Source organism: Pinus tabuliformis, chromosome 9 (genome assembly GCF_031772625.1).
Source record: "Pinus tabuliformis cultivar Carrire ecotype Pingquan chromosome 9, CPIR1, whole genome shotgun sequence".
NCBI classification, from domain to species: Eukaryota; Viridiplantae; Streptophyta; class Pinopsida; order Pinales; family Pinaceae; genus Pinus; species Pinus tabuliformis.
Genome location: NC_142307.1, coordinates 1,664,373,238 through 1,664,393,366, shown reverse-complemented (window position 1 = coordinate 1,664,393,366; position 20,129 = coordinate 1,664,373,238).

The following is a 20,129-nucleotide window of genomic DNA, read 5'->3' as shown; positions in this document are numbered from 1 at the left end:
ATAGCATTCGGGAAGATTGACTGCTATACCGTAAAAAGTATTTTGCAATTTTGTGATTGGTTTGGTAATCCCTCTGTCTAGATTTCTAGAGTAGTCACTTTCGTTCCTTTTTAGACACCTTAAAAGAAAAGGTCCATCTGAGCACTTGTCAGTTTAGGCTCATTAAAAATCAAAGGCGATTAGAGTCATCTTTAGCCTTTTCTCGACTCTTAAAAATTGAAAAAGCAAGTTGTGTGAAAGCTTCATTTAACTTGGAATAACATTTTCCCCTTTTTATTTTGAGTTGATCAAGTAATCCGCAATCCTGGAAGAAAATCAGCCAAAACCCCATCATTCACGGAGACTAAAGAGTCAACTGTCTTTCACTCCAGAAACAAAACCATTCTGAGCCAAGTGATCTCAACATCCCTAGAGACTCCAGTTACTCCAACTATTTCTGGTATCCCTGCCTCTACAGAAGAAGTTGTACAGTTACAAGAGGACATTAGAACTATTCCTAGCATAACGGTAAACACATCTGTTCCTGAACCAGCTCCATCTGGGACTGATTCGAAAGGTGTCAACCCTCCAACATCTATCACTGTAGAGTGTATACCTTCTTTGGCACCAGAAATATTTTACGGACCTCACGGTCTACCTCTTCCACCTCGACTGATTGCTATAGAAGAGATTGTGGAGAATATTCCATCCAGTACCCCATTTCATTTTGGAACTTTGATCCACCTATATCCTTCTAATTCAGAAGTTAGTCACCCTTCATTGCAAGTTCATATAGAATCGCTAGGAAGTCTTTTGGATAGACTCAATGTGTCTAAACAACCATCAACATCTAGGACTGTGTCATCTAATACAGCAGCAGCAAAACCTCCTGCCACTACTCTGACAATGTTTGTTGGAATACCATCTGTTTCGACAGTATGGTCTGTTCCTGTTTGTTCATCTAGAATAATATCTGGAATTTCTTTTGTTGAGTCTTAGCAAATTGATCCTTCACAATAGTATCAATTTTCGTAGTCCACTCTATAAAGACCAATTTTCCCTTTGAACACTAGATTTCCACCATATGGGGGGCAGTATGCCTTTTTATTGTTCCATCCAGCAGAACAACCATATGAGAGTTCACAACAAAATTCAAGTCAAGCTGGAATTGCATCCAGCAGTTGAGTGCCAATACTACCTCAACAACCAAGAGTTGTATATTCAATACAACCAAATCAACTTGTGTCGAATATTCCCACTACACCAGCTATTGTGATGGTGTCGCAATTACAAGCGCTGCTTGTTGTATGTCAACCTCAAGTCTCTCAGGTATTAATAAAATAGCCTCTTGTCTCCACGACTCAACCACAGTCACCGATTAGTGGTTATTTAATGGAAGTGACTCAGGCTCAAACAGGTACTATCACCCCTCATCTTCGTCAAACATCCGGTATTGGAAAACAGCAAATCACTTCACAACCATGGCTGGTGCAATATCAACAACCATAATTCCAGCAAGATTACCGAGGACTTGAGCAACAAAGCTTTGCGGGTAATGGGCAGCCATATATTCAAAATGGTTACCATCAATCATATCATAATGGTTATGCCCGTCAACCCTATCAAAGTTATCAGCATCAAATACATTATGCTGGTATGCAAAGACCCACTGCTCAGGCGATCCCATCTTATCTTGGGTTTTCTTCGCCAAACCTGAATCAGCAGCTGTCATTCATTTCAAATTTAGAATTACCATATCTGGATCGGCTAACAAATGATCCAATTGCTTATGCCCCTTGGTGGCCGGCAATTCCTCATAAAATTCCGTCAGATATTCCTAAATTCAATGGAAATTCGAGTGAAGATCCATCGAATCATGTGATGACCTTTCATCTATGGTGTTCGTTTAATGCTCTTAATGATGATTCGATTAGCCTTCACCTTTTTCAGCGAATGTTAACTAGTCTTGCAGCAAAATGGTACATCGAATTGCCCAAAGCTTCATTTGATAACTTCAGCGCTTACCACCACCTTATTAACCCATTTTCAATTACCAATAAGGTACGAAATAGGAACGGAGCTTCTTACCAATTTTATGTAGACGACAGCCACTTACATATCTGATCATATTCATGAGTAGTGATGTCATCATCGAATGGTAAAAACATATGTTCCTGAACAACTGCTAGTTGAATGGTTTATTAAGTCATTGTCACCTTCTATTATAGAAGATATGGCTAAGGGGGGAGTTGTCACTGAAGAGCAAGTCATTTCTCCTGCACAATATCTAGATTTGATCTATACTCAGTTTGGCACGCTCTATGACAAAATTCTTGATGCTCCTAGACCAGAGTTTTCCATTCCTCCTCCTCTTAAATCAGACAAAGACTCTCATGCTGGTGAAGGCATAATAGGTACAACCAACACGAAAACCGCAAAGGCTACATCTAAGAAAGCCCATATAGTTTCTGGTCAAAATGCAAATGAAGAACTTCTTGCTTTGGAAGTTAATACCATGTCGGTTGACAAAGGCAAAGAACCGGAGTAACCATGGGGCAAGAAGAAAGGGGAAAGCAAAAAGAAGAAACATGATCACTCATCTCCTAAAAAATATTCTCCAAACCCTTCTGGGCAAAAGAAACCTAATCGGCCACGTCTCATATGTGATGAGGACCATTGGATAAGAGATTGTCCATATAAAGCTGAGATTAAGAAATTATTTAAGAGTTCAAAAACCTCAGCAGTATTGACTGATCCATTTCTAAACCCAAAAACCAAGTTGGTTGCTAGCAACAATGCTTCCCCTTCCCAAGTGCTTATGTTATCCATTTCGAAGCAACAAAATGATGCTTTGATATCGACAAGGAATAAAGATTACGGGAATCCACAACTGTCGAACAACAAGGTTGCAGATCAAACTTGTAGTTCAACAACAACTTCAACTGGAGTTGTGCCACCCATCATTCCTGAGATAACAATAAAGCCGCCAAAGGGAATAGTAAACTTATCGATATTTAATCGTCTTGCCCGAGCAGCACGGAATTATAATATAGTAGAGGATTTGGCCCAATCGTCATCCACTATGTCAACACTTGAAGTACTGCAAAATTCCCCCCCCCCCCCCAAAAGTAGGCTCTATTATCAACAATAGGTGGGATTGACCCAGCGGATTCCAATATTGTGGCCTTTAATCATAAAGGATATGAACCTCAGTTACCAACTCAACTCGCTTTCCTCGTTCAACTGAAAGCCCTCAACAAAATTGTTCACAGAGCAATTATTAATGAGGGGCCCTCTACCTTCATTATGTCAATGAGTTGCTCGAAAACTTTAGGATCACCACCCTTGTCAAGATCATCAATGACATTAAAAGCATTCGATGGACAAACATACACCCTGCAAAAGATTTTAAGTCAGTTACAAGTTGAACTGGGGGGAAAAACAGTAGAAATTGACATCGAAGTTATTGATGGAAACCTCGATTACAATATCCTACTGGGAAGGCCCTCGATTTATGCTATGGCTGCTATTGTATCAACCAACTTTAGAAAGGTTTCATTTCCTTTTCAAGGAGGAATTACAATTGTTGATCAACAAACCTTCCACCCCAATAGTTCACAAGGTACGAGAAGCATTCCAATGATCCATGGAAGCTCTCATTCACTTCGAAATGTTGGAGTAGGCCTACTAAAATACCCTGCCTTAACGGGTACTTTTGCCCTACCACCTCCAAGTAATTTGGTGGAAGTGGCCACTATAGAAACTTGCAATATGGTATCTTCCATTTAGAAATTTCTAAACATTCTGTTAGCATGGATCATCAACAGGTTTTTCCTCCAAGCCCAATAGAGATTTTGTAGCAATCAATTTTCTCGGCCTGGGTGGCAAACCCAAATCAACGCTCATAGAGTGTTTGGATAGATAGGTCAAAGGAATATGGCACCTCTTCAGATCCTTGGTCGCATGTACATTCTACAAACAAAGGAATTATTCAGTTGATGATGATAGGAGAGGCACCATGGGAAGATTACCACCATTGTTCCCATCTTTCGGATTACAAGGAAGATTATTCCAGCGACCTTGATCATCCTTCACTTTTTGATTTTCTATCAAATATGGTAAATATGGTGGATTCCGAGTGAAATCTATCCAATATCGAAGAAACTATCACCATAAATATCTCTACCAAATCCGATGTTGTAGAGAATATTCATGTTGGCAAATCTTCTTCTTCTTCAGAACTGGAAATATATTGCACTTTCTTTCGTGAATTCAGAGATGTCTTTGCATGGTCATATGAAGAAATGCTAGGCATTGACTTGAGCATAGTTGAACACGAAATATACATGTATCTAGATGTCAAACTGGTACGAAAATGGCTTTCGCAGGTGCTCTCGAAGAAAGCCACTGCCATAAAGTTGAAAAAATTTTACACGCTGGTTTCACTTACCCAGTTCCTCTAACTGATTGGGTATTGAATATTGTTCCTGTGATGAAAAAGGAAGGAACGATTAGAGTTTGCATTGATTATAGGGATGTAAATCAAGCTTGTCCAAAGGACAACTACCCTACACCCTTCATCGACCAGATAATTGATGAATGTGCCGGATGTGAAATCTTTTCATTTATGGATGAATTTTCCAGGTATAATCAAATAAATATCCGCCCACATGACTAGTCAAAGACTACATTTATATGTCCATGGGGCACATTCACGTACCACAAATTACCTTTTGGTTTAAAGAACGCAGGGGCAACTTTTCAAAGGGCTATAAATTATGCCTTTCATGACATCAAGAACATCGTTCAACCATATCTCAATGATCTTCCAGCTCATTCACAAAAGCGGACTGATCATCCACAACATTTTAGAGCTATATTTCTACGTTGCTGATACTACAAGATACGACTCAATCCACAGAAATGTGTGTATTGTGCCAGTTCTAGTTATTTACTTGGCTTTGTAGTTTCTAAGGATAGAATTTGACTCAACCCATGTAAGGTTCAGGCAATTATCGATATGCCTCCACCTTCAAATTTGCTTCAGATTCAGAAACTCCAAGGGAAATCAAACTTTATGAGGAGGTTCATTCCAAATTATGCCAAACTTGCTAAAGGCTATACGCGTCTTTTGAAAAAAGAAGTACCCTTCAACTGGGATCAAGTTGCACAATCTTCCTTTGATGCTCTAAAGGAATCCCTAATAAATGAATCATTAATGCACATTCTTGATTATCAAAAATACTTTAACCTGTATCTAGTTGCAGCAGATACAACAATCACAATGGTTTTAGTTCAAGAAGAAAATTGAATTGAACATCCTATCTATTATTTAAGCTGAAACTTAAATGATACAGAAAGCAAGTACTTCTATGTTGAAAAGCTAGCTCTTGCATCTGTTCAAGCAATACAAAGGTTTCGACACTATATCCTCTTTCGCAAAACTACCATTTTGTTAAATTGCAACCCTATGACTTACATTCTATCGTGTCAGTTACTTGGGGGCAAATATTCCAAATGGATAGCTATTTTGCAAGAGTTTGATCTGGAATTCGTAAAATCCAAATCAAAGAAATCTCTAGTTTTCACGGAGTTACTATGTGACTTCCCATCGTTGTCCAACGATTCAACGTCCAAAGCATCAATCGTCGATGAATCTTTGTTTCTGATATAGTCAAGTGATCTGTGGTATGGAGATATAATCATCTATCTCCAAACCCAAACATACAGGCCTAATACCTCTCGCTCAGAACAACGACATACTTGATACCAAGCAAAAGACTGTATGATCGTCAGTGATACACTTTACCATCACAGTATCGATACAATTTTGTGAAGGTGCCTCACCCATGAGGAGGCCAAGAAGGTCCTAAATGATTGTCATTTAGGTGCATGTGGGGGGAATCAATCTAGCTATGCTATGACACAAAAGATTTTACGAGCATGTTACTTCTGGCCAACAATGTTCAAAGATTCCACAACCGCACTCAGAAGTTGCCATGCTTGTAAAATCTTCGAACGCAAACCCAGAATACAACCCGCACCTCTGCAACCAATAGTTATTTTTGGGCTATTCGCCAAATGGGGCATAGATTTCATGACATGTAACCCAACCTCAGCCTAGGGGCATGGGTATATCATAGTCACAGTTGACTATTTTACAAAATGGGCCGAGGCGATGCCTACATTAAACAATAGTGGTGAAACGACTACTCTTTTCTTTTTCAATCATTTAGTCTCTAGGTTTGGTGTTCCACAGGCTATAGTCACAGATCATGGATTGCATTTTCGTAATCACATGATGGTTGAATTAACTGCCAAATTAGGATTGTCCCATGACAGTTCTACTCCATATTATCTCCAAGCTAATGGACAAGTTGAAGTGATCAACAAAGTCCTCAAGCGTATGCTGCAGAGAATGATTGGAGCCCACAAACGGGATTGGCATTTGATCCTGTACTCAGCTCTATGGGCATACAGAACCTCGGTAAGAAATGCAACTGGGTTTACACCCTTTCAGCTGGTGTATGGCCTGGAAGCTGTATTACCAATTCAGTGTGAGATTTCATCTCTCAAGCTCGCAGTCGACCTTCTCCCTGAAACTTTAGAGGAAGAGGCTTGCTTCTTGGAACTAATCCAATTGGATGAAACCAATCGTGATGTCGCCTTGACTAACAAAGCTCATAGGAAACAAGTTAAGGCACAATTTGACAAAAATGTCAAACCCCGTGTCTTCTCAAATGGTGACCTAGTCTTACTTTATGATCAGGAATTTGATAAATTGGGAGCAGGTAAGTTGTACCAATCTTTGTGGATGGGTCCCTACATTGTTAAATGAGCGTTAGCAAAAGGAGCCTACGAGCTAGTAGTTTATGATGGGATTCCACTGGCGCAATCCCGAAACGGGTTGTACCTTAAGTGTTACTATGCTTGACTAAGTGTAGTAAACTCTTTATATGCTTTTGTTACATTATTGTTTTCGTCAAGAGTGATCATTTTGGTTAAGTAATCCACTTTTGCATTTGTTGCATATGTCAAATCAATTGAAATCATTTGTTGGATATGCCGATGGAGCTAGACGTAGTATGCAGAACCTATCTTCTGCTGCCTGGGCCATTTCTGATCCAAGCGGTGAGTTAGTGAGTTTCATAGGAGTATGTATTGGTCGGTCACTGAACAACATCACTGAGTATATCACGTTGACAGAACTTCTCTCTAATGCCATTGCACGTGGCATATTCTGACTTATTGTCAAGCTAGACTCACAACTTGTCATCCTACAGCTTATTGGCCTCTATTCCATTCGGAATCCAGCTATCTATCGTATGTTCCTAAGGGTCAGGATTTTGGAAAGGAATTTTGATTCTATTCAATATCAACACATTTCCAGAAAATTAAACACATTAAATGATTCATTAGAAAATTATGTGTTAGATAGACATTTGCAACATTTATAAAAGAAACCATTTTAATCAACATTTGCCTCAGGATCATATAACTTAACCAAAATAAAGCTCCAAAAATAAAAAAATATATATAATTGTTTATAGTTTGTCAAAATATTCAGTGTCCAAGACAAAATCAGTCACATGACCCAAAAAATCAAAAATGCAGGGAAGCACCCTAGACTAATGGTGTTGGTGATAACAAGTCACTGCCTGTGCAATCATACGTAAGAGCCTAGTCCATCGGCTCGGCACGCTTATTGTATGACACTGTAATCTCAAAGGTAACTCCTCAGTCCTCAAATCCCGAATACCAAGGGTGAGACCATTGATCTGATCCTAAAATACTACAAAGGTCCCGGCTATGTCCAGATTACGAAGAGCAACCCTCCATACAGCCTCTCTTGCTCGAACGACAGCTACTACCCTCGGGCACATTGCTGGTCACACTGGTCCAATATTTGCAAAAATATATGGGTTTGATTAAGTCTTGACAACATTTAAAAAACATAAGAACATTATAAAAACAATAAACAAAGATATGGTTAGATCTTTTACCTATAACCCCCCACTGCTCACCAGCCGGTAGCACCAAATCTGGGTCACCCCGGAAGTCCATCCCAGTATATGGATACTCAACAAAGACCATCTCCTAATGGTTGAACCACTCAAAGAAGGCATCAGAGAACAAAATATGTGACTGGGCAACATGTCTGGCTATAAGATCGACCCATCTCTGCATCCATGCTTCCGTCGGTACTGGCAGTCCAAGTGAAATGTACTGTGGTTGCATCAGTGGGATCCTCTCCAAGGAGAAAGTGGTCAGAATAGAACCATAACGAAAGTTCTTGGACCTTCTGTTCTTCAACATGGTAAGTTGTTCATTTTACAACCGAAAGTACTGCATCACACCAGTTGAATACCTTTCGTTTAAGGCATTCTAAAGAAACTGCATATAGGACCTCTTGGCCAAATGAAGAGCCATGCTACCAACCAATCTAGCAAAGGTGAATAAAATAGTCCTCAAGGACTAGTTGGTGACATCTCGAATACTAATATTAGCGTCCCTACTTGGCTGAGATCCATCTCTATAGAATCGGCGAATATAATCCCTCACAGATTCACCTCCATGGGCAGATCCTGATAGTGAGAGAGGGGAACCAAGCCTCGATAAACTGGTCAAGAAATAGATATCCGCAACTGTAAAAGGGATGGATTTACCTAAAATCTAGAATACTTGGTTGGTAGGATCCCATGCATCAAGAAAATATTGCAACAATTTGATTTTTTGCCTCATGCTGGATATGCGGAAGAATTTGAGCAAGCCACAATTCCGCAGTGCAGTCACCATACCAGGATCATGTAAGGAAATCATGTCTTCTTCTTCATGCTCACGTTCACACCATGTAACAACCATCTTGATCCGATGAATCTCTAAAATACAAATAAGAGAAGGATTAGGATCTTGATTTAGGAAAAAACAAGCAAAATTTCCATGAAAAAACAGTGCATAAACTTGCCTTTTTGCACCCATGGCACCCCAGCTGTGTACTAGGTGGGATGCATCATGACTGGCCAATGGCCAGCTCAGTATTCATTACACCTTTCGATGTATAATAGGTGCGATGGGGGGAGAACAAACTGTTCAAATCCCCCAGGCACAGAAGAATATGAAAACATGCTAAGAATCAGAAAAGGAAAGAATGCAATTGAAGAACTCAGGATTAGCTCCTACTTGGTCCAGATGGCACAGAAAATAGTCCACAGAATCTCTTGGAATCAGATGGTGAAAATAGAGGGGTAAAACACCTCCATAGCTCCAAAAATCCCAAATTTAAATGAAATGGTAAAAATGAGAGGAAAAAACTACTTTTTACTATTCAAGTAATTCAAGTAAAATATTAGTGTTTAACTGATTTTTCAAGCATGTATTTACATTTCTAATCAATTTGATGGAGTAATTATACAGGTAGTACGACCATCAGAAGAACATAGTGTTAATGGTGAAATCAACATCTTTGACTATCATCACGAGCAGTTTTACATGAAGTTCAATCTCGTTAAAAAAATAAACCTACCAATGAGAAAATGTTCCCCAAGAGTTCAAGCTCATTAAAAAATGAACCCACCTTCATTAAATAGCCATTATGATCGCACAATTATCAGCTTTTGAACCTTGGTTGTGTTCTTACCATCACCTCCACTTTTTTTTAGCCGGCAATATGCCTCCATTTGATTCTTTAACCTTTTGAGGAACAACTGCGATGGGTGATTCTATTAGCCACTTTCTTTACACTGTCGTGATTGAAAAGTTCCAAACCTTACCTGGAACCAGTTTCTATCCAAAAACATCACTCGTTCCTCAAAAAACAAGTCTCCTTTAAGCTCTTTTCATCTGACTCGTAAAATATGAAACGATTGCCAAGAAATTGGCCTCTTGAGCTCGTTAAAGTCATTGGAAATGCCATCCCTCCTCCATATTTTAATATTTTTGGACCTGAGGGATCATTACACAAAAATATCGAGCGCTTGTCTTTCTCGGCTCATTAAAACTATCAAAAAGTCGTCCCTTTCGTATTATTTTATACTTTTTCAGACTTAAGGGATAATATTATGAAAAAGGACTACTAGAGTTGCCTTTACATCTCTTTTAGACTCTCTAAAATTGAAAAGAACCGAGTTATCTTTGTCATTAAACTCGTTAAAACAATAGTGACAAACTTGTCCATGCAGACAAGAGCGAGTTTCACTATCGCTAAGCTCATTAAAACATAGCGACGGGTTTTCCTGAAGGGAAAATTATAGAACAATCATATATTATCCTCCTTAAGCTTGACAAAAATAAAGAGGTACTGATCAGTAACGACTGGGGAAAAAGGGAAGAAAACCTGAATAACTTCATTGGTAGCAGGTCGCTCTTGAACATGACACTTTCACTCCATCACCATGATTGAGTCGAGTTGGGTTATTCTGTTCACTCGTCATATCACCATTGGTCCGCCCTACCATCCATTTTGGGGTTAACACTACCAATCCATTTCAGTGTCACTGATATGTTCAAGAGAATTCGCTCAGAGAATTCACCAACGCAACTAACACCTCATTCATTGCAATACCTTCACTCTCCATTTTTCATGACAGCCACCCTAAACCTTGTATCATCAAATCATTTTCACCTCCACAAAATCATTTTCTCTGTTCCATATCATAGATGTGGGATTCATTAAGGCCCTACTACGATGGGTCACTTCTTATCAACATCAGCTCATTATCCAAGAAGTTGACTTAGGAACAACCCTTTCAGTACTTTGAAGCTTGCATGCCTCAATGGCAAGTTTCTCACTTGTGGTGACAGGTTTACATCAATGGCCTTCGACTGAAATATTTTGCGTGGTGTTTGACATCAAATCATGTATTCACACCACATGAATTGTACTGCAGTAACTTGAGGGTCATCATCATTATCAGTGATTCCTCCCGCACCTGCTAACAGCTTACATCATTGGCTGGTAATCAGGTGATGTCTTTCCATGTTCGACACCAGAACATCCTTTTCACATGGATCAACTTGTACTTTGGGTGAAGATTCAATGGGTTTGAAGACCCCGGATATAGTTTCATCCATCCAGGCTGTGATATATTCACGGAAATAAAGACATCAAATGTACATCATTGCTCTACAGATAATCATCCAAGCTAAGGGATGATGGCTCTACCGAAATCATCGGTTTGCCACATAGACGATTATCTGTACTATGTACATGAAAATGAGTTTATAAAGCTGAGCATGGGAATGCCCACCTCAACTAGATCATGAAAATAGTATGAAGACAATGTATTGTATTGTATCTTATTACAGGTCACCTTCCAGTTCAAAAAACCTTGGATCCTCATTATAAAGCATTTCACCCAACATTAGAAGATTTAAGACCTCATGCTTTAGGGGGCAATCGTTATAGACATATTTGGGCACTGCAACCCTAGCCACATATTTACATAAACCAAGGGCTTCTAAACCCCTAAAAATTTTGTTTCATACTCTAAAGGAATAAGGTCAGCTAATTACATCATTTCCCAGAAGTTCTCCCTAAAAAATTGCTCAGAATTGGTCAAAGCTAGATCGTCTCACCTGTTCCATGCTGAGGGTGTGATGCATCTCACCTATTACACATGGGGGGTGCGATGCATACTAAAAAGAACTTCTAATGGGTGCAATGAGTGAGAGTAGACAAATGGTAGAAGCAGTTTGCTAGGTGGAAACTCAAAGAATCTTCTAGAAACTGCTCATATGACACTTGCCTCTCTAAATTCTCCCAGCGATAAGTAAGAGATCATGAAATCTCCAAGTGGAACCAAGAACTATCAATGAAATGACACTAATCAAAATCCCAGAAGCCAACTCACTCTCCTGCAAACATCTATATATGAATCCATCATCCTAGAGATCTGGAGGCTGGAATTTTGTAATTTGTAAGGAAGTGTTGTTGGTTTCTCTTTGAAGACATTGTTGGGTGATCTTTCTTTGTATGAGGTGAAGAGGGCTTTCATGCTATGAGGATGATGTTGGATCAGACAACTTGGTTGTAATCCTCTCTTCTACTACTTCTATCAAATAAATTTATTTGAGCTTTCCTCCATATGCTTGTATATCTCTGAATCTTGTATCTGATATGCATTTATATGGTTAATGTAGATATGATCCTACATTGTTTATTGTTATAAATCCCTATGATTTGATGGTATTTTGCTGCTTTGAATCTACAGGTGTTCTTTGAAGCGGGACAAGTGAGAAAGGAGTGGCGAAAGCTCTATCAAGGGAGAGAAGAAACGAGCAAGGAGACTAGCGAAAGACGGAGGTTGGTACTCTTTGCTTCTCTCTCATCTATCTCTCATAAAGGAAAACACAAGTAAATTTAGTTTGTTTGTTTCTAAGATAGCTACCCTTATTAGTGGGACTAGCAACTCTGAATGGACACTAGTTTTGTCGATAACACAACCAACATTCAGTGGATCTCCCTGATATGAAATCCCAACTAGACCTCGCACCATTTGGTGTAGGAGTCCCATCTGATATGATCACCTAGTTGCTATTGTCTTAAAGGTTTTCCTTAGCTCTTTCTTGTTAGCAAATGGGAGTTGTCTTCTTTGTCTTCAAGCAATGAGGTTCGTGTGCCTAGTGAGTGCTTAGTGTTACTTGTGCCAAGGTTCTTTCACCGCAAAGGGAGAGGGTAGAAGTGTGTCTCAAGTCGAAAGGGAATAGTCCCAAATCTGTCAGAGACACACAATGTAACAAGACATTCCCAACCTCTGATGGAGTAGTCCACATAGATGGAGAAGTCACAAAGACACAATGAACATATAACATATACAACACCCAGCGGAATAGTCCACATGAGTGTGAAAGTCATTATCACAAGTTTATGAGAATGGTTATGTCAAGTGTCCAACAGGATAGCCGACATAGGCAAGACAATGTTAGCAAATTATGCAACACATTTTTGTAAGCATATGTATTAGAACAACCGTAATAGTTCAATTTCTTAATACAATTTAAATCAACATTCATTATAAGTCACCAAAGAATAGTCCTACAAAAAAATACAATACTTGTGTGGAAATGTGTTGACCTGTTATCAGGCTTCTGAATTAAGTGAAAGTTCCCAGACACATTGGTACACCATTACATCACTAACCCCGATAATAGGGCATTAGCACCACCCCTCACTCCTCAAAGAAGAGACTGAATACTCTCAAGGCTATGTGGGATGAGCCAAGGTGGAAAGCCTTTTGTACGTACAAATGAGGGGTATTTATAGCCAAGGGTAAAAGTGGCCCTTGTGATTGTTCTACTTCCCTTATGGTTGTTTAACTTACACAACTCTTCAACTTTCCGTAACTCTTTAGATTTACATGTGGGTCTCTTGGAATTCCACGTTACATTACATTGATTACAACAGTATGGCCCATAGTTGTGATCTGGCTGAGATGACTCATGACATGACTTGACATGACAGAGATGGTATCTTCATGCTACTAGTGGTGTGCATGTCGAGCTACAGTGATCCTTAGTGATGGATTTTTTCTTGGTGTATCATAGCTTCACTTCCACATGGAAAGGTGTGTGGAGTCTTCGATGGTCTTATTGTTCCCTTAATGTTTCATGTGCATGTATCTCCTCCACTTGTACTTGGCATGATCCATGTGTTTGTCCATTCACAAATAAGTCTCTTTGCATGTGCTCCTTGTTCATCCTATTCGTCATTGCGCTATGTCTCATTGATGTACCTATATATGAAATCAATCATGTAGAGACGACATAATATCCATAAATATCCTAGTATAACATGATGCAATATTTTTCTGTTTCAGATGGAGGTTACTGGAAGAGAGGAAAAGGCTCTAAAACTATGCAGAGCACATTTCAAGCCGGGATGTAACCTCTCGGCACTGTCCATGAAAATTTCACAAAGGTCACTAGGAGGTTGAAATGGGAAATCTAGATTAACAGTGGCTATCTATGGGATCTGGCTCAACTAGAGGGAAGATCTGCGCAATTTCTCCATGGAGACACTATAGACAGTAGGGGGAGACTGGCAGTGAAAACTCCATAATTTCTCTCGGGATGTTGGTAGTGGGATACTAGCCAAAACTATGCAGAGCTAGGAGGTTGGATTGCAGGTCATCCTAGCATATTTTTTTGGGCTGAGAGGGATGTCGGGTAGTAGGGATATATCCCACGAAAACTGTGTAGTTTTCAATTGGATTAGCAGGTTGTCTGACAGAGAGATTGGCCGAGAAAACTGCACAATTTCTTAGGGCAATGCAGTGACAGGAAATGGGTGTCTATTCGGCAAGTCTTTGCAATTTCTTTATTCAGTGGAAGAGAGCATGCTTGGTAGCTTTCATGCAATTTTTTGGGGGAGCGAGGCCCTAGATCACTGCCCAATCAAAATCTTTGGTTTACCAGCTAGAGGCTTGGTGGTCTTTCTTGTGGACAAAGTAGATTGAGATGGATTTCTGAGAAACTTCTCGACTTTTTTGGGTGACAGTCAGTCAGGTCGACTCAAGATCGTGCAGTGCATACTACTTGGAAGGCACCCTCAAGCAATGTGCAATTCTAGGTAGCAGTGCATGTTCACTGAAGGGTGAGATTGTACAATGCTGCTCAATGAAGATCTGACTGTTAGAGGGCAGTCTGGTCGATCGAGTTTCAAAAAAATGACCAAGTCTATGAATGAGTGACTTATTAGATGCTTGACCTAGCGAAGACACACTCTACATGACTTGACAACCATACCCCTCGAACCTTCAAGACAACATACACTTAATGTGACTAACCGATGGGTGCAAGCAACAAGCGTGATACTTGTGATAGATCGTTGAACGACAGCGACACACTTGTGGGACATTGCATACAACTTCATGTGTGAGTGTGATAGATTCTTTCATACAGAATAAAACCTGTACACATGAAGACAGACTTTGTGCATAGCTAGAACATGGTTGCAAGCATGACATTGTGACCAACATGTTAAATATGTCTGGTGAACGGTCAAGAAAGGAGGGTGAAAATATGTTGGGTCCCTGTAATACTAGTGATTCCCCAATTACTATTGTAGTTGTATCCCTTATTAATATTGTTGTGCCCCTACTATCCCCATATTGTTATTACTGTGCCCCATAGAATCCCTCTATTGTTATTTTTGTGCCTTTATATTATTATTGTTAGGTCAGCTTGGTTATATTGTGAACCCTTAGACTCCTACATATAGAAAGGAGGTTCTGTCATTTGAATCATCAAAGAAGTGTTCATTTATGTAATGTAAAGGAGGTTGCCCCCTCGAAGAGGCTGAATTCTAAGGTATTGATCTATCTTTTCTATCTTTTTGTGAGTTGGTTTCATAATATTTGGTATCGATCTTTGGATTCTAGGGTTTCGCTGCTCCAAATAGGTCATTGTGGCATTTTCGCTATAAATTTTTTTCTGCGACATTTCAGAAGCAAAAAAAAACCCTTTGAGACAAAATCACGTTCAACCTCAGGTCTGAATTTCAAAGCTTTGTGTGTAATATTTGTGGAGATATGATTTCTGGAAGTTGGTCTTTTTTCACACTCCCGAAGTACATTCCAAACAGGTCACCTGGGGAAAATAGTCATAGCTTTTGTTTTGAGCATCAGATTGAAATTTTGTAAGAAGTTACAGAAATAGGATGAACCATAGTTTCCTGTGTATATTTTTCAAATCCTAAGGTCAAAAAAGTGACACGTGGCACTTCATACAAGTTTGCTCTTTTGAAAAGGTATATAATCAGGTCATCTTGGGAGATTGTGCATAACTCTGTCTTGGAGAATATCAATTTGATTAGACTGGTGGCATTGGAAAGATGACGCAAAGGGGTACTACAGGTCACAATTTCATAACTAGATGATCTGAAATTACAAAGATGCATCAGATTCCATATTGAGATCCTACAAAGTGAAAAAAGGTGTGTATTTTTTTTTAAATATTTGCATAAGCGTGGTTTGAAAAATTAGTTTAAAGGAATTCAAAGGGCATATCGAAGCATTATTATAGGTAATTAATGCCCCAAAGAAAGAAAATGGAAACACCTAGTAAACAACCTAAAAGCTCTAGCATGACTCATGAAGAAGAGGAAGAAATGCTACATGATATATCAAAATTACGAGAGAAAGTGCAACAAATATCACTCTCACAAAAGCTAATAGAAGCTAAGATAAATGGTGTGGAATCTAAGATAAATGGCATGGAATCTAAGATGAATGGCATGGAAGCTAAGACGAATGGCATGGAAGCTAAGATGAATGGCGTGGAAACTAAGATGGATGGCATGGAAGCTAAGATGGACAAGATGGAAGCTAAGATGGATGGTATGAAAACATTGTTACTAGAAAGGCTTCCTGAAGGAAAAAAAGTAGGAGAGGAAACTCATAATGAGAACAAAAGGAATGTTAATCATGATTTGAATAATGACAACATGGAAGATTTGAATAAAGACATTGAAGGATTGAAGGAAGGTTTGACAAAGTTGCTACAAGAAAGGCTTCTTAATGGCAAAAATGTTGTAGAGGAAACTCATGATGAGAACAAAAGAAATGTTAATCATGATTTCATAGAATCTAACATTGGAACAAAGACCCACCATGTTCCAAAGGTTGATATGAGGAAGTTTCATGGCAAGGATCCATAACATGGATACTATAGATGGAGCAATTTTTCGATCTCCATAATGTGCAAAACACACAAATGGTACACATTGCAACTTTATATTTGGAACCAAACCAGTTTGTATGGTATCAATGGCTTTGCTCTCGTAAACAAATTGTAACTTGGGAAATGTTTACGAAAGAAATGACAAAACATTATGAGGATACAAAAAACAACACTTTTTTTAGCCAATTGATAAACCTCAAACAAAAGGGTTCAATGAGGGAGCACATTGAGGACTTCCAAAAATTGAATATAAGGTTAAAAAATATTCCAGAGGACCATAGGATTGATATGTTCGTAGGGAATTTAAAGCATAACATCCAACGTGACTTTTTCCTTTGGGAACATGATTCATTTGAGAAGGAATTCAGGTTAGCAAGAAAAATGGAAAGCAAAAGTATGGCAACCAGGAAGCCTACCACTCAGAACTATAAAGATGGAAGTGTTGTTGCCCCTAGCCTTCCACAACCTATAAGGTTGACACCACAACAATTGGAAGAAAAAAGAGCAAAATGGCTTTGTTACAGTTGTGATAGCAAATACACTAAAGGTCATAAGTGTGCCAAGAAGAAATTATTCTACATAGATTGTGAAGAGGAGGAAGAAAAGGAACAAGAAATGTCAAAATAAGAGGATATACTCCAAAAACAAACCCTAGATAAAGAAGAAATGAATCTGACAATATCTTGTAATGTATTGGCTAGAATTACCACTCCTCAAATTATCAAGATAGAAGGACATATCAAGAAGAAAAAGGTAATAGTGTTGATTGGTTCACGAAGTACTCACAATATTATTCATTGTAAGATAGCCAAAGAATTGAATTGCTTCCTATATCCAGCACCAGAGTGTCAAGTAATGGTTGCAAGTGGAGGAACCATAAATTGCTCTAGAAAGTGCCATAATATCAAGCTATCCATGGGAGAATATATATAGAATATCCCAATGCTTGCCATTCCAAATGGAGGTGCTGATGTTGTACGAGGAGTCCAATGGCTACAATCCTTGGGTACAATAGCTTTTAATTTTCAAGAAATTTTCATGAAATTTTCTGTGGATGGAAAGGAGGTTGAATTAAGGGGTATTGCAGGGAAACCGCAAAAGATAATTAGCTCTAACGGTATGAAAAAGCTTCTAAAAAAGGAACAACGAGGTGTAATTGCACAATTATGTTCACTAGAGGTTCCCACATCAAAATCATCTATTTCTCCAGATCTCCAAAAAGTCTTGGACAATCATTCCAAGGTATTTGATACTCTCAAAGGTCTCCCACCTATTCATGATGAAGATCATGCTATTCATTTGATTCCAGGAAGTGTTCCTCCAAACATCAGGCCGTAAAGATATCCTTATGCCCAAAAGAGTAAAATTGAACGCATGGTTGCAGAAATGCTAGAGGCCGGTATAATTCAACATAGTCAAAGTTCTTTCTCTACTTCAGTAGTATTGGTGCACAAGAAGGATGGATCATGGTGCATGTGTCCGGATTATAGGGAGCTCAACAAGCTCACTATTAAAAATAAATTTCCCATTCTTGTCATTGATGAATTATTGGATGAATTGCATGGATCAATTTACTTCACCAAGTTGGACCTTCGTTTAGGATATCATCAAATCAGAATTAAGATTCAAGACATTATGAAAATAGCATTTAGAACTCACGAGGGTCATTATGAATTTTTGGTCATGCCGTTTGGCCTTACCAATGCACCTTCTACATTTCATGGTTTGGTAAATTCCATTTTCAAACCCTTCCTTAGAAAATTTGTGTTAGTATTTTTTGATGATATACTAATCTACAACAAGTCTTGAAAGGATCATGTTTAACATGTTGACAAGGTGCTACAACTATTGGAAGAGAATGAATTATATGCAAAAACCTCCAAATGTTTCTTTGGAGTACAAGAGGTGGAATATCTGGGTCATATTGTATCTCATTAAGGCGTTAAGGTAGACCCTAGCAAAATTAAAGCCATCAAAGAATGGAAAGTCCCCACATCCATAAAGCATCTGCGAGGATTTCTTAGGTTGACAGGGGATTATTGCAAGTTTATTAAGAATTATGGGAGAAAAGCAACACCTCTAACAACGTTATTGAAGAAAGATTCATTTTCATGGACTCCAGAAGAAACAACGACCTTCGAACATCTTAAAGAGGCAATGTGCCAAGCACCAGTCTTAGCTACACCGGACTTCACAAAAACTTTTATTGTGGAATGTGATGCTTCAAGAAAAGGAATTGGTGATTTTTTAATGCAAGATGAAAGACCCATTGCTTTCGAAAGTCATCCAATTAAGGGAAAGTATTTACACAAAGCTATTTATGAGAAGGAAATGTTGGCAATACTAGATGCACTTATGAAATGGCGACCCTACCTAATGGGAAGACACTTCAAGGTAAAAATGGATCATGATAGCCTTAAATACCTTTTAGAACAAAGATTATCCTCTAAAGAGCAACACAAATGGGTCACAAAGATGTTGGGTTATGACTTTGAAATCATCTGCAAAAAAGGGAAGAAAAATGTTGTGGTAGATGCACTCTCAAAAAAGGATGAGGATGTGGAAGCATTGTTGTGTGCAATTTCTATTATCCAACTAGATTGGAAAAACGAAGCAAGGGAGGAATGAAAGAATGATGAAGAAGTGTGGGCAGTTATTTGAAAGTTACAACAAGATTCCAGTACATCTGATAAATTTAGCTGCAAAAATGATTCGTTATGGTACAAATATCGCTTATACCTCTGTAAGAATTCCCAACTCAAACAAAAAATTCTTATGGAATTGCACTCTTCTCCCTTTGGAGGGTAGTCAGGATTTTTAAAAACATACCATAGGGTTAAGAAGGAATTTTTTTGGGTTGGCCTTAAATCAGCTATTCAAAAGTTTGTGGTGGAATTTTTTGTTTGCCAACAAAATAAAGTTGAAACAATTAAGACCCCAGGTCTATTACAACCCTTATCCATTCCAAGCCAATGTTGGGAGGAGGTTTCAATGGATTTTATCACAGGTTTACCCAAGTATGAAGGAAAGATTGTCATCATGGTGGTAGTTGACAAACTCACCGAGTATGCACATTTTTGTGCATTATCACATCGATTTAAAGCCAATATAGTTGCTACTGTATTTATGGAAACAATTCAAAAGATACATGGAAGCCCAAAGATTATTGTAGGTGACAGAGAACCCATTTTCACTAGAAATGTTTGCATAGAATTATTTTCTTGTCTTGGTACTTAGTTAGCTCATAGCTGATGCTATCATCCTCAATCTGATGGGCAAACTGAGATAGTAAACAAATGTTTGGAAGGATATCTTCGTTGCTTTGTATCTAATAAATAGACACAATGGGTCAAATGGTTGCCTCTAGCTGAATGGTGGTATAACACTTCCTTCCATACAGCAGCAAAAATGACCCCATTTATGGTACTTTATGGATATCATCCACCATCCATCACATCATATTTAAGAGAAAA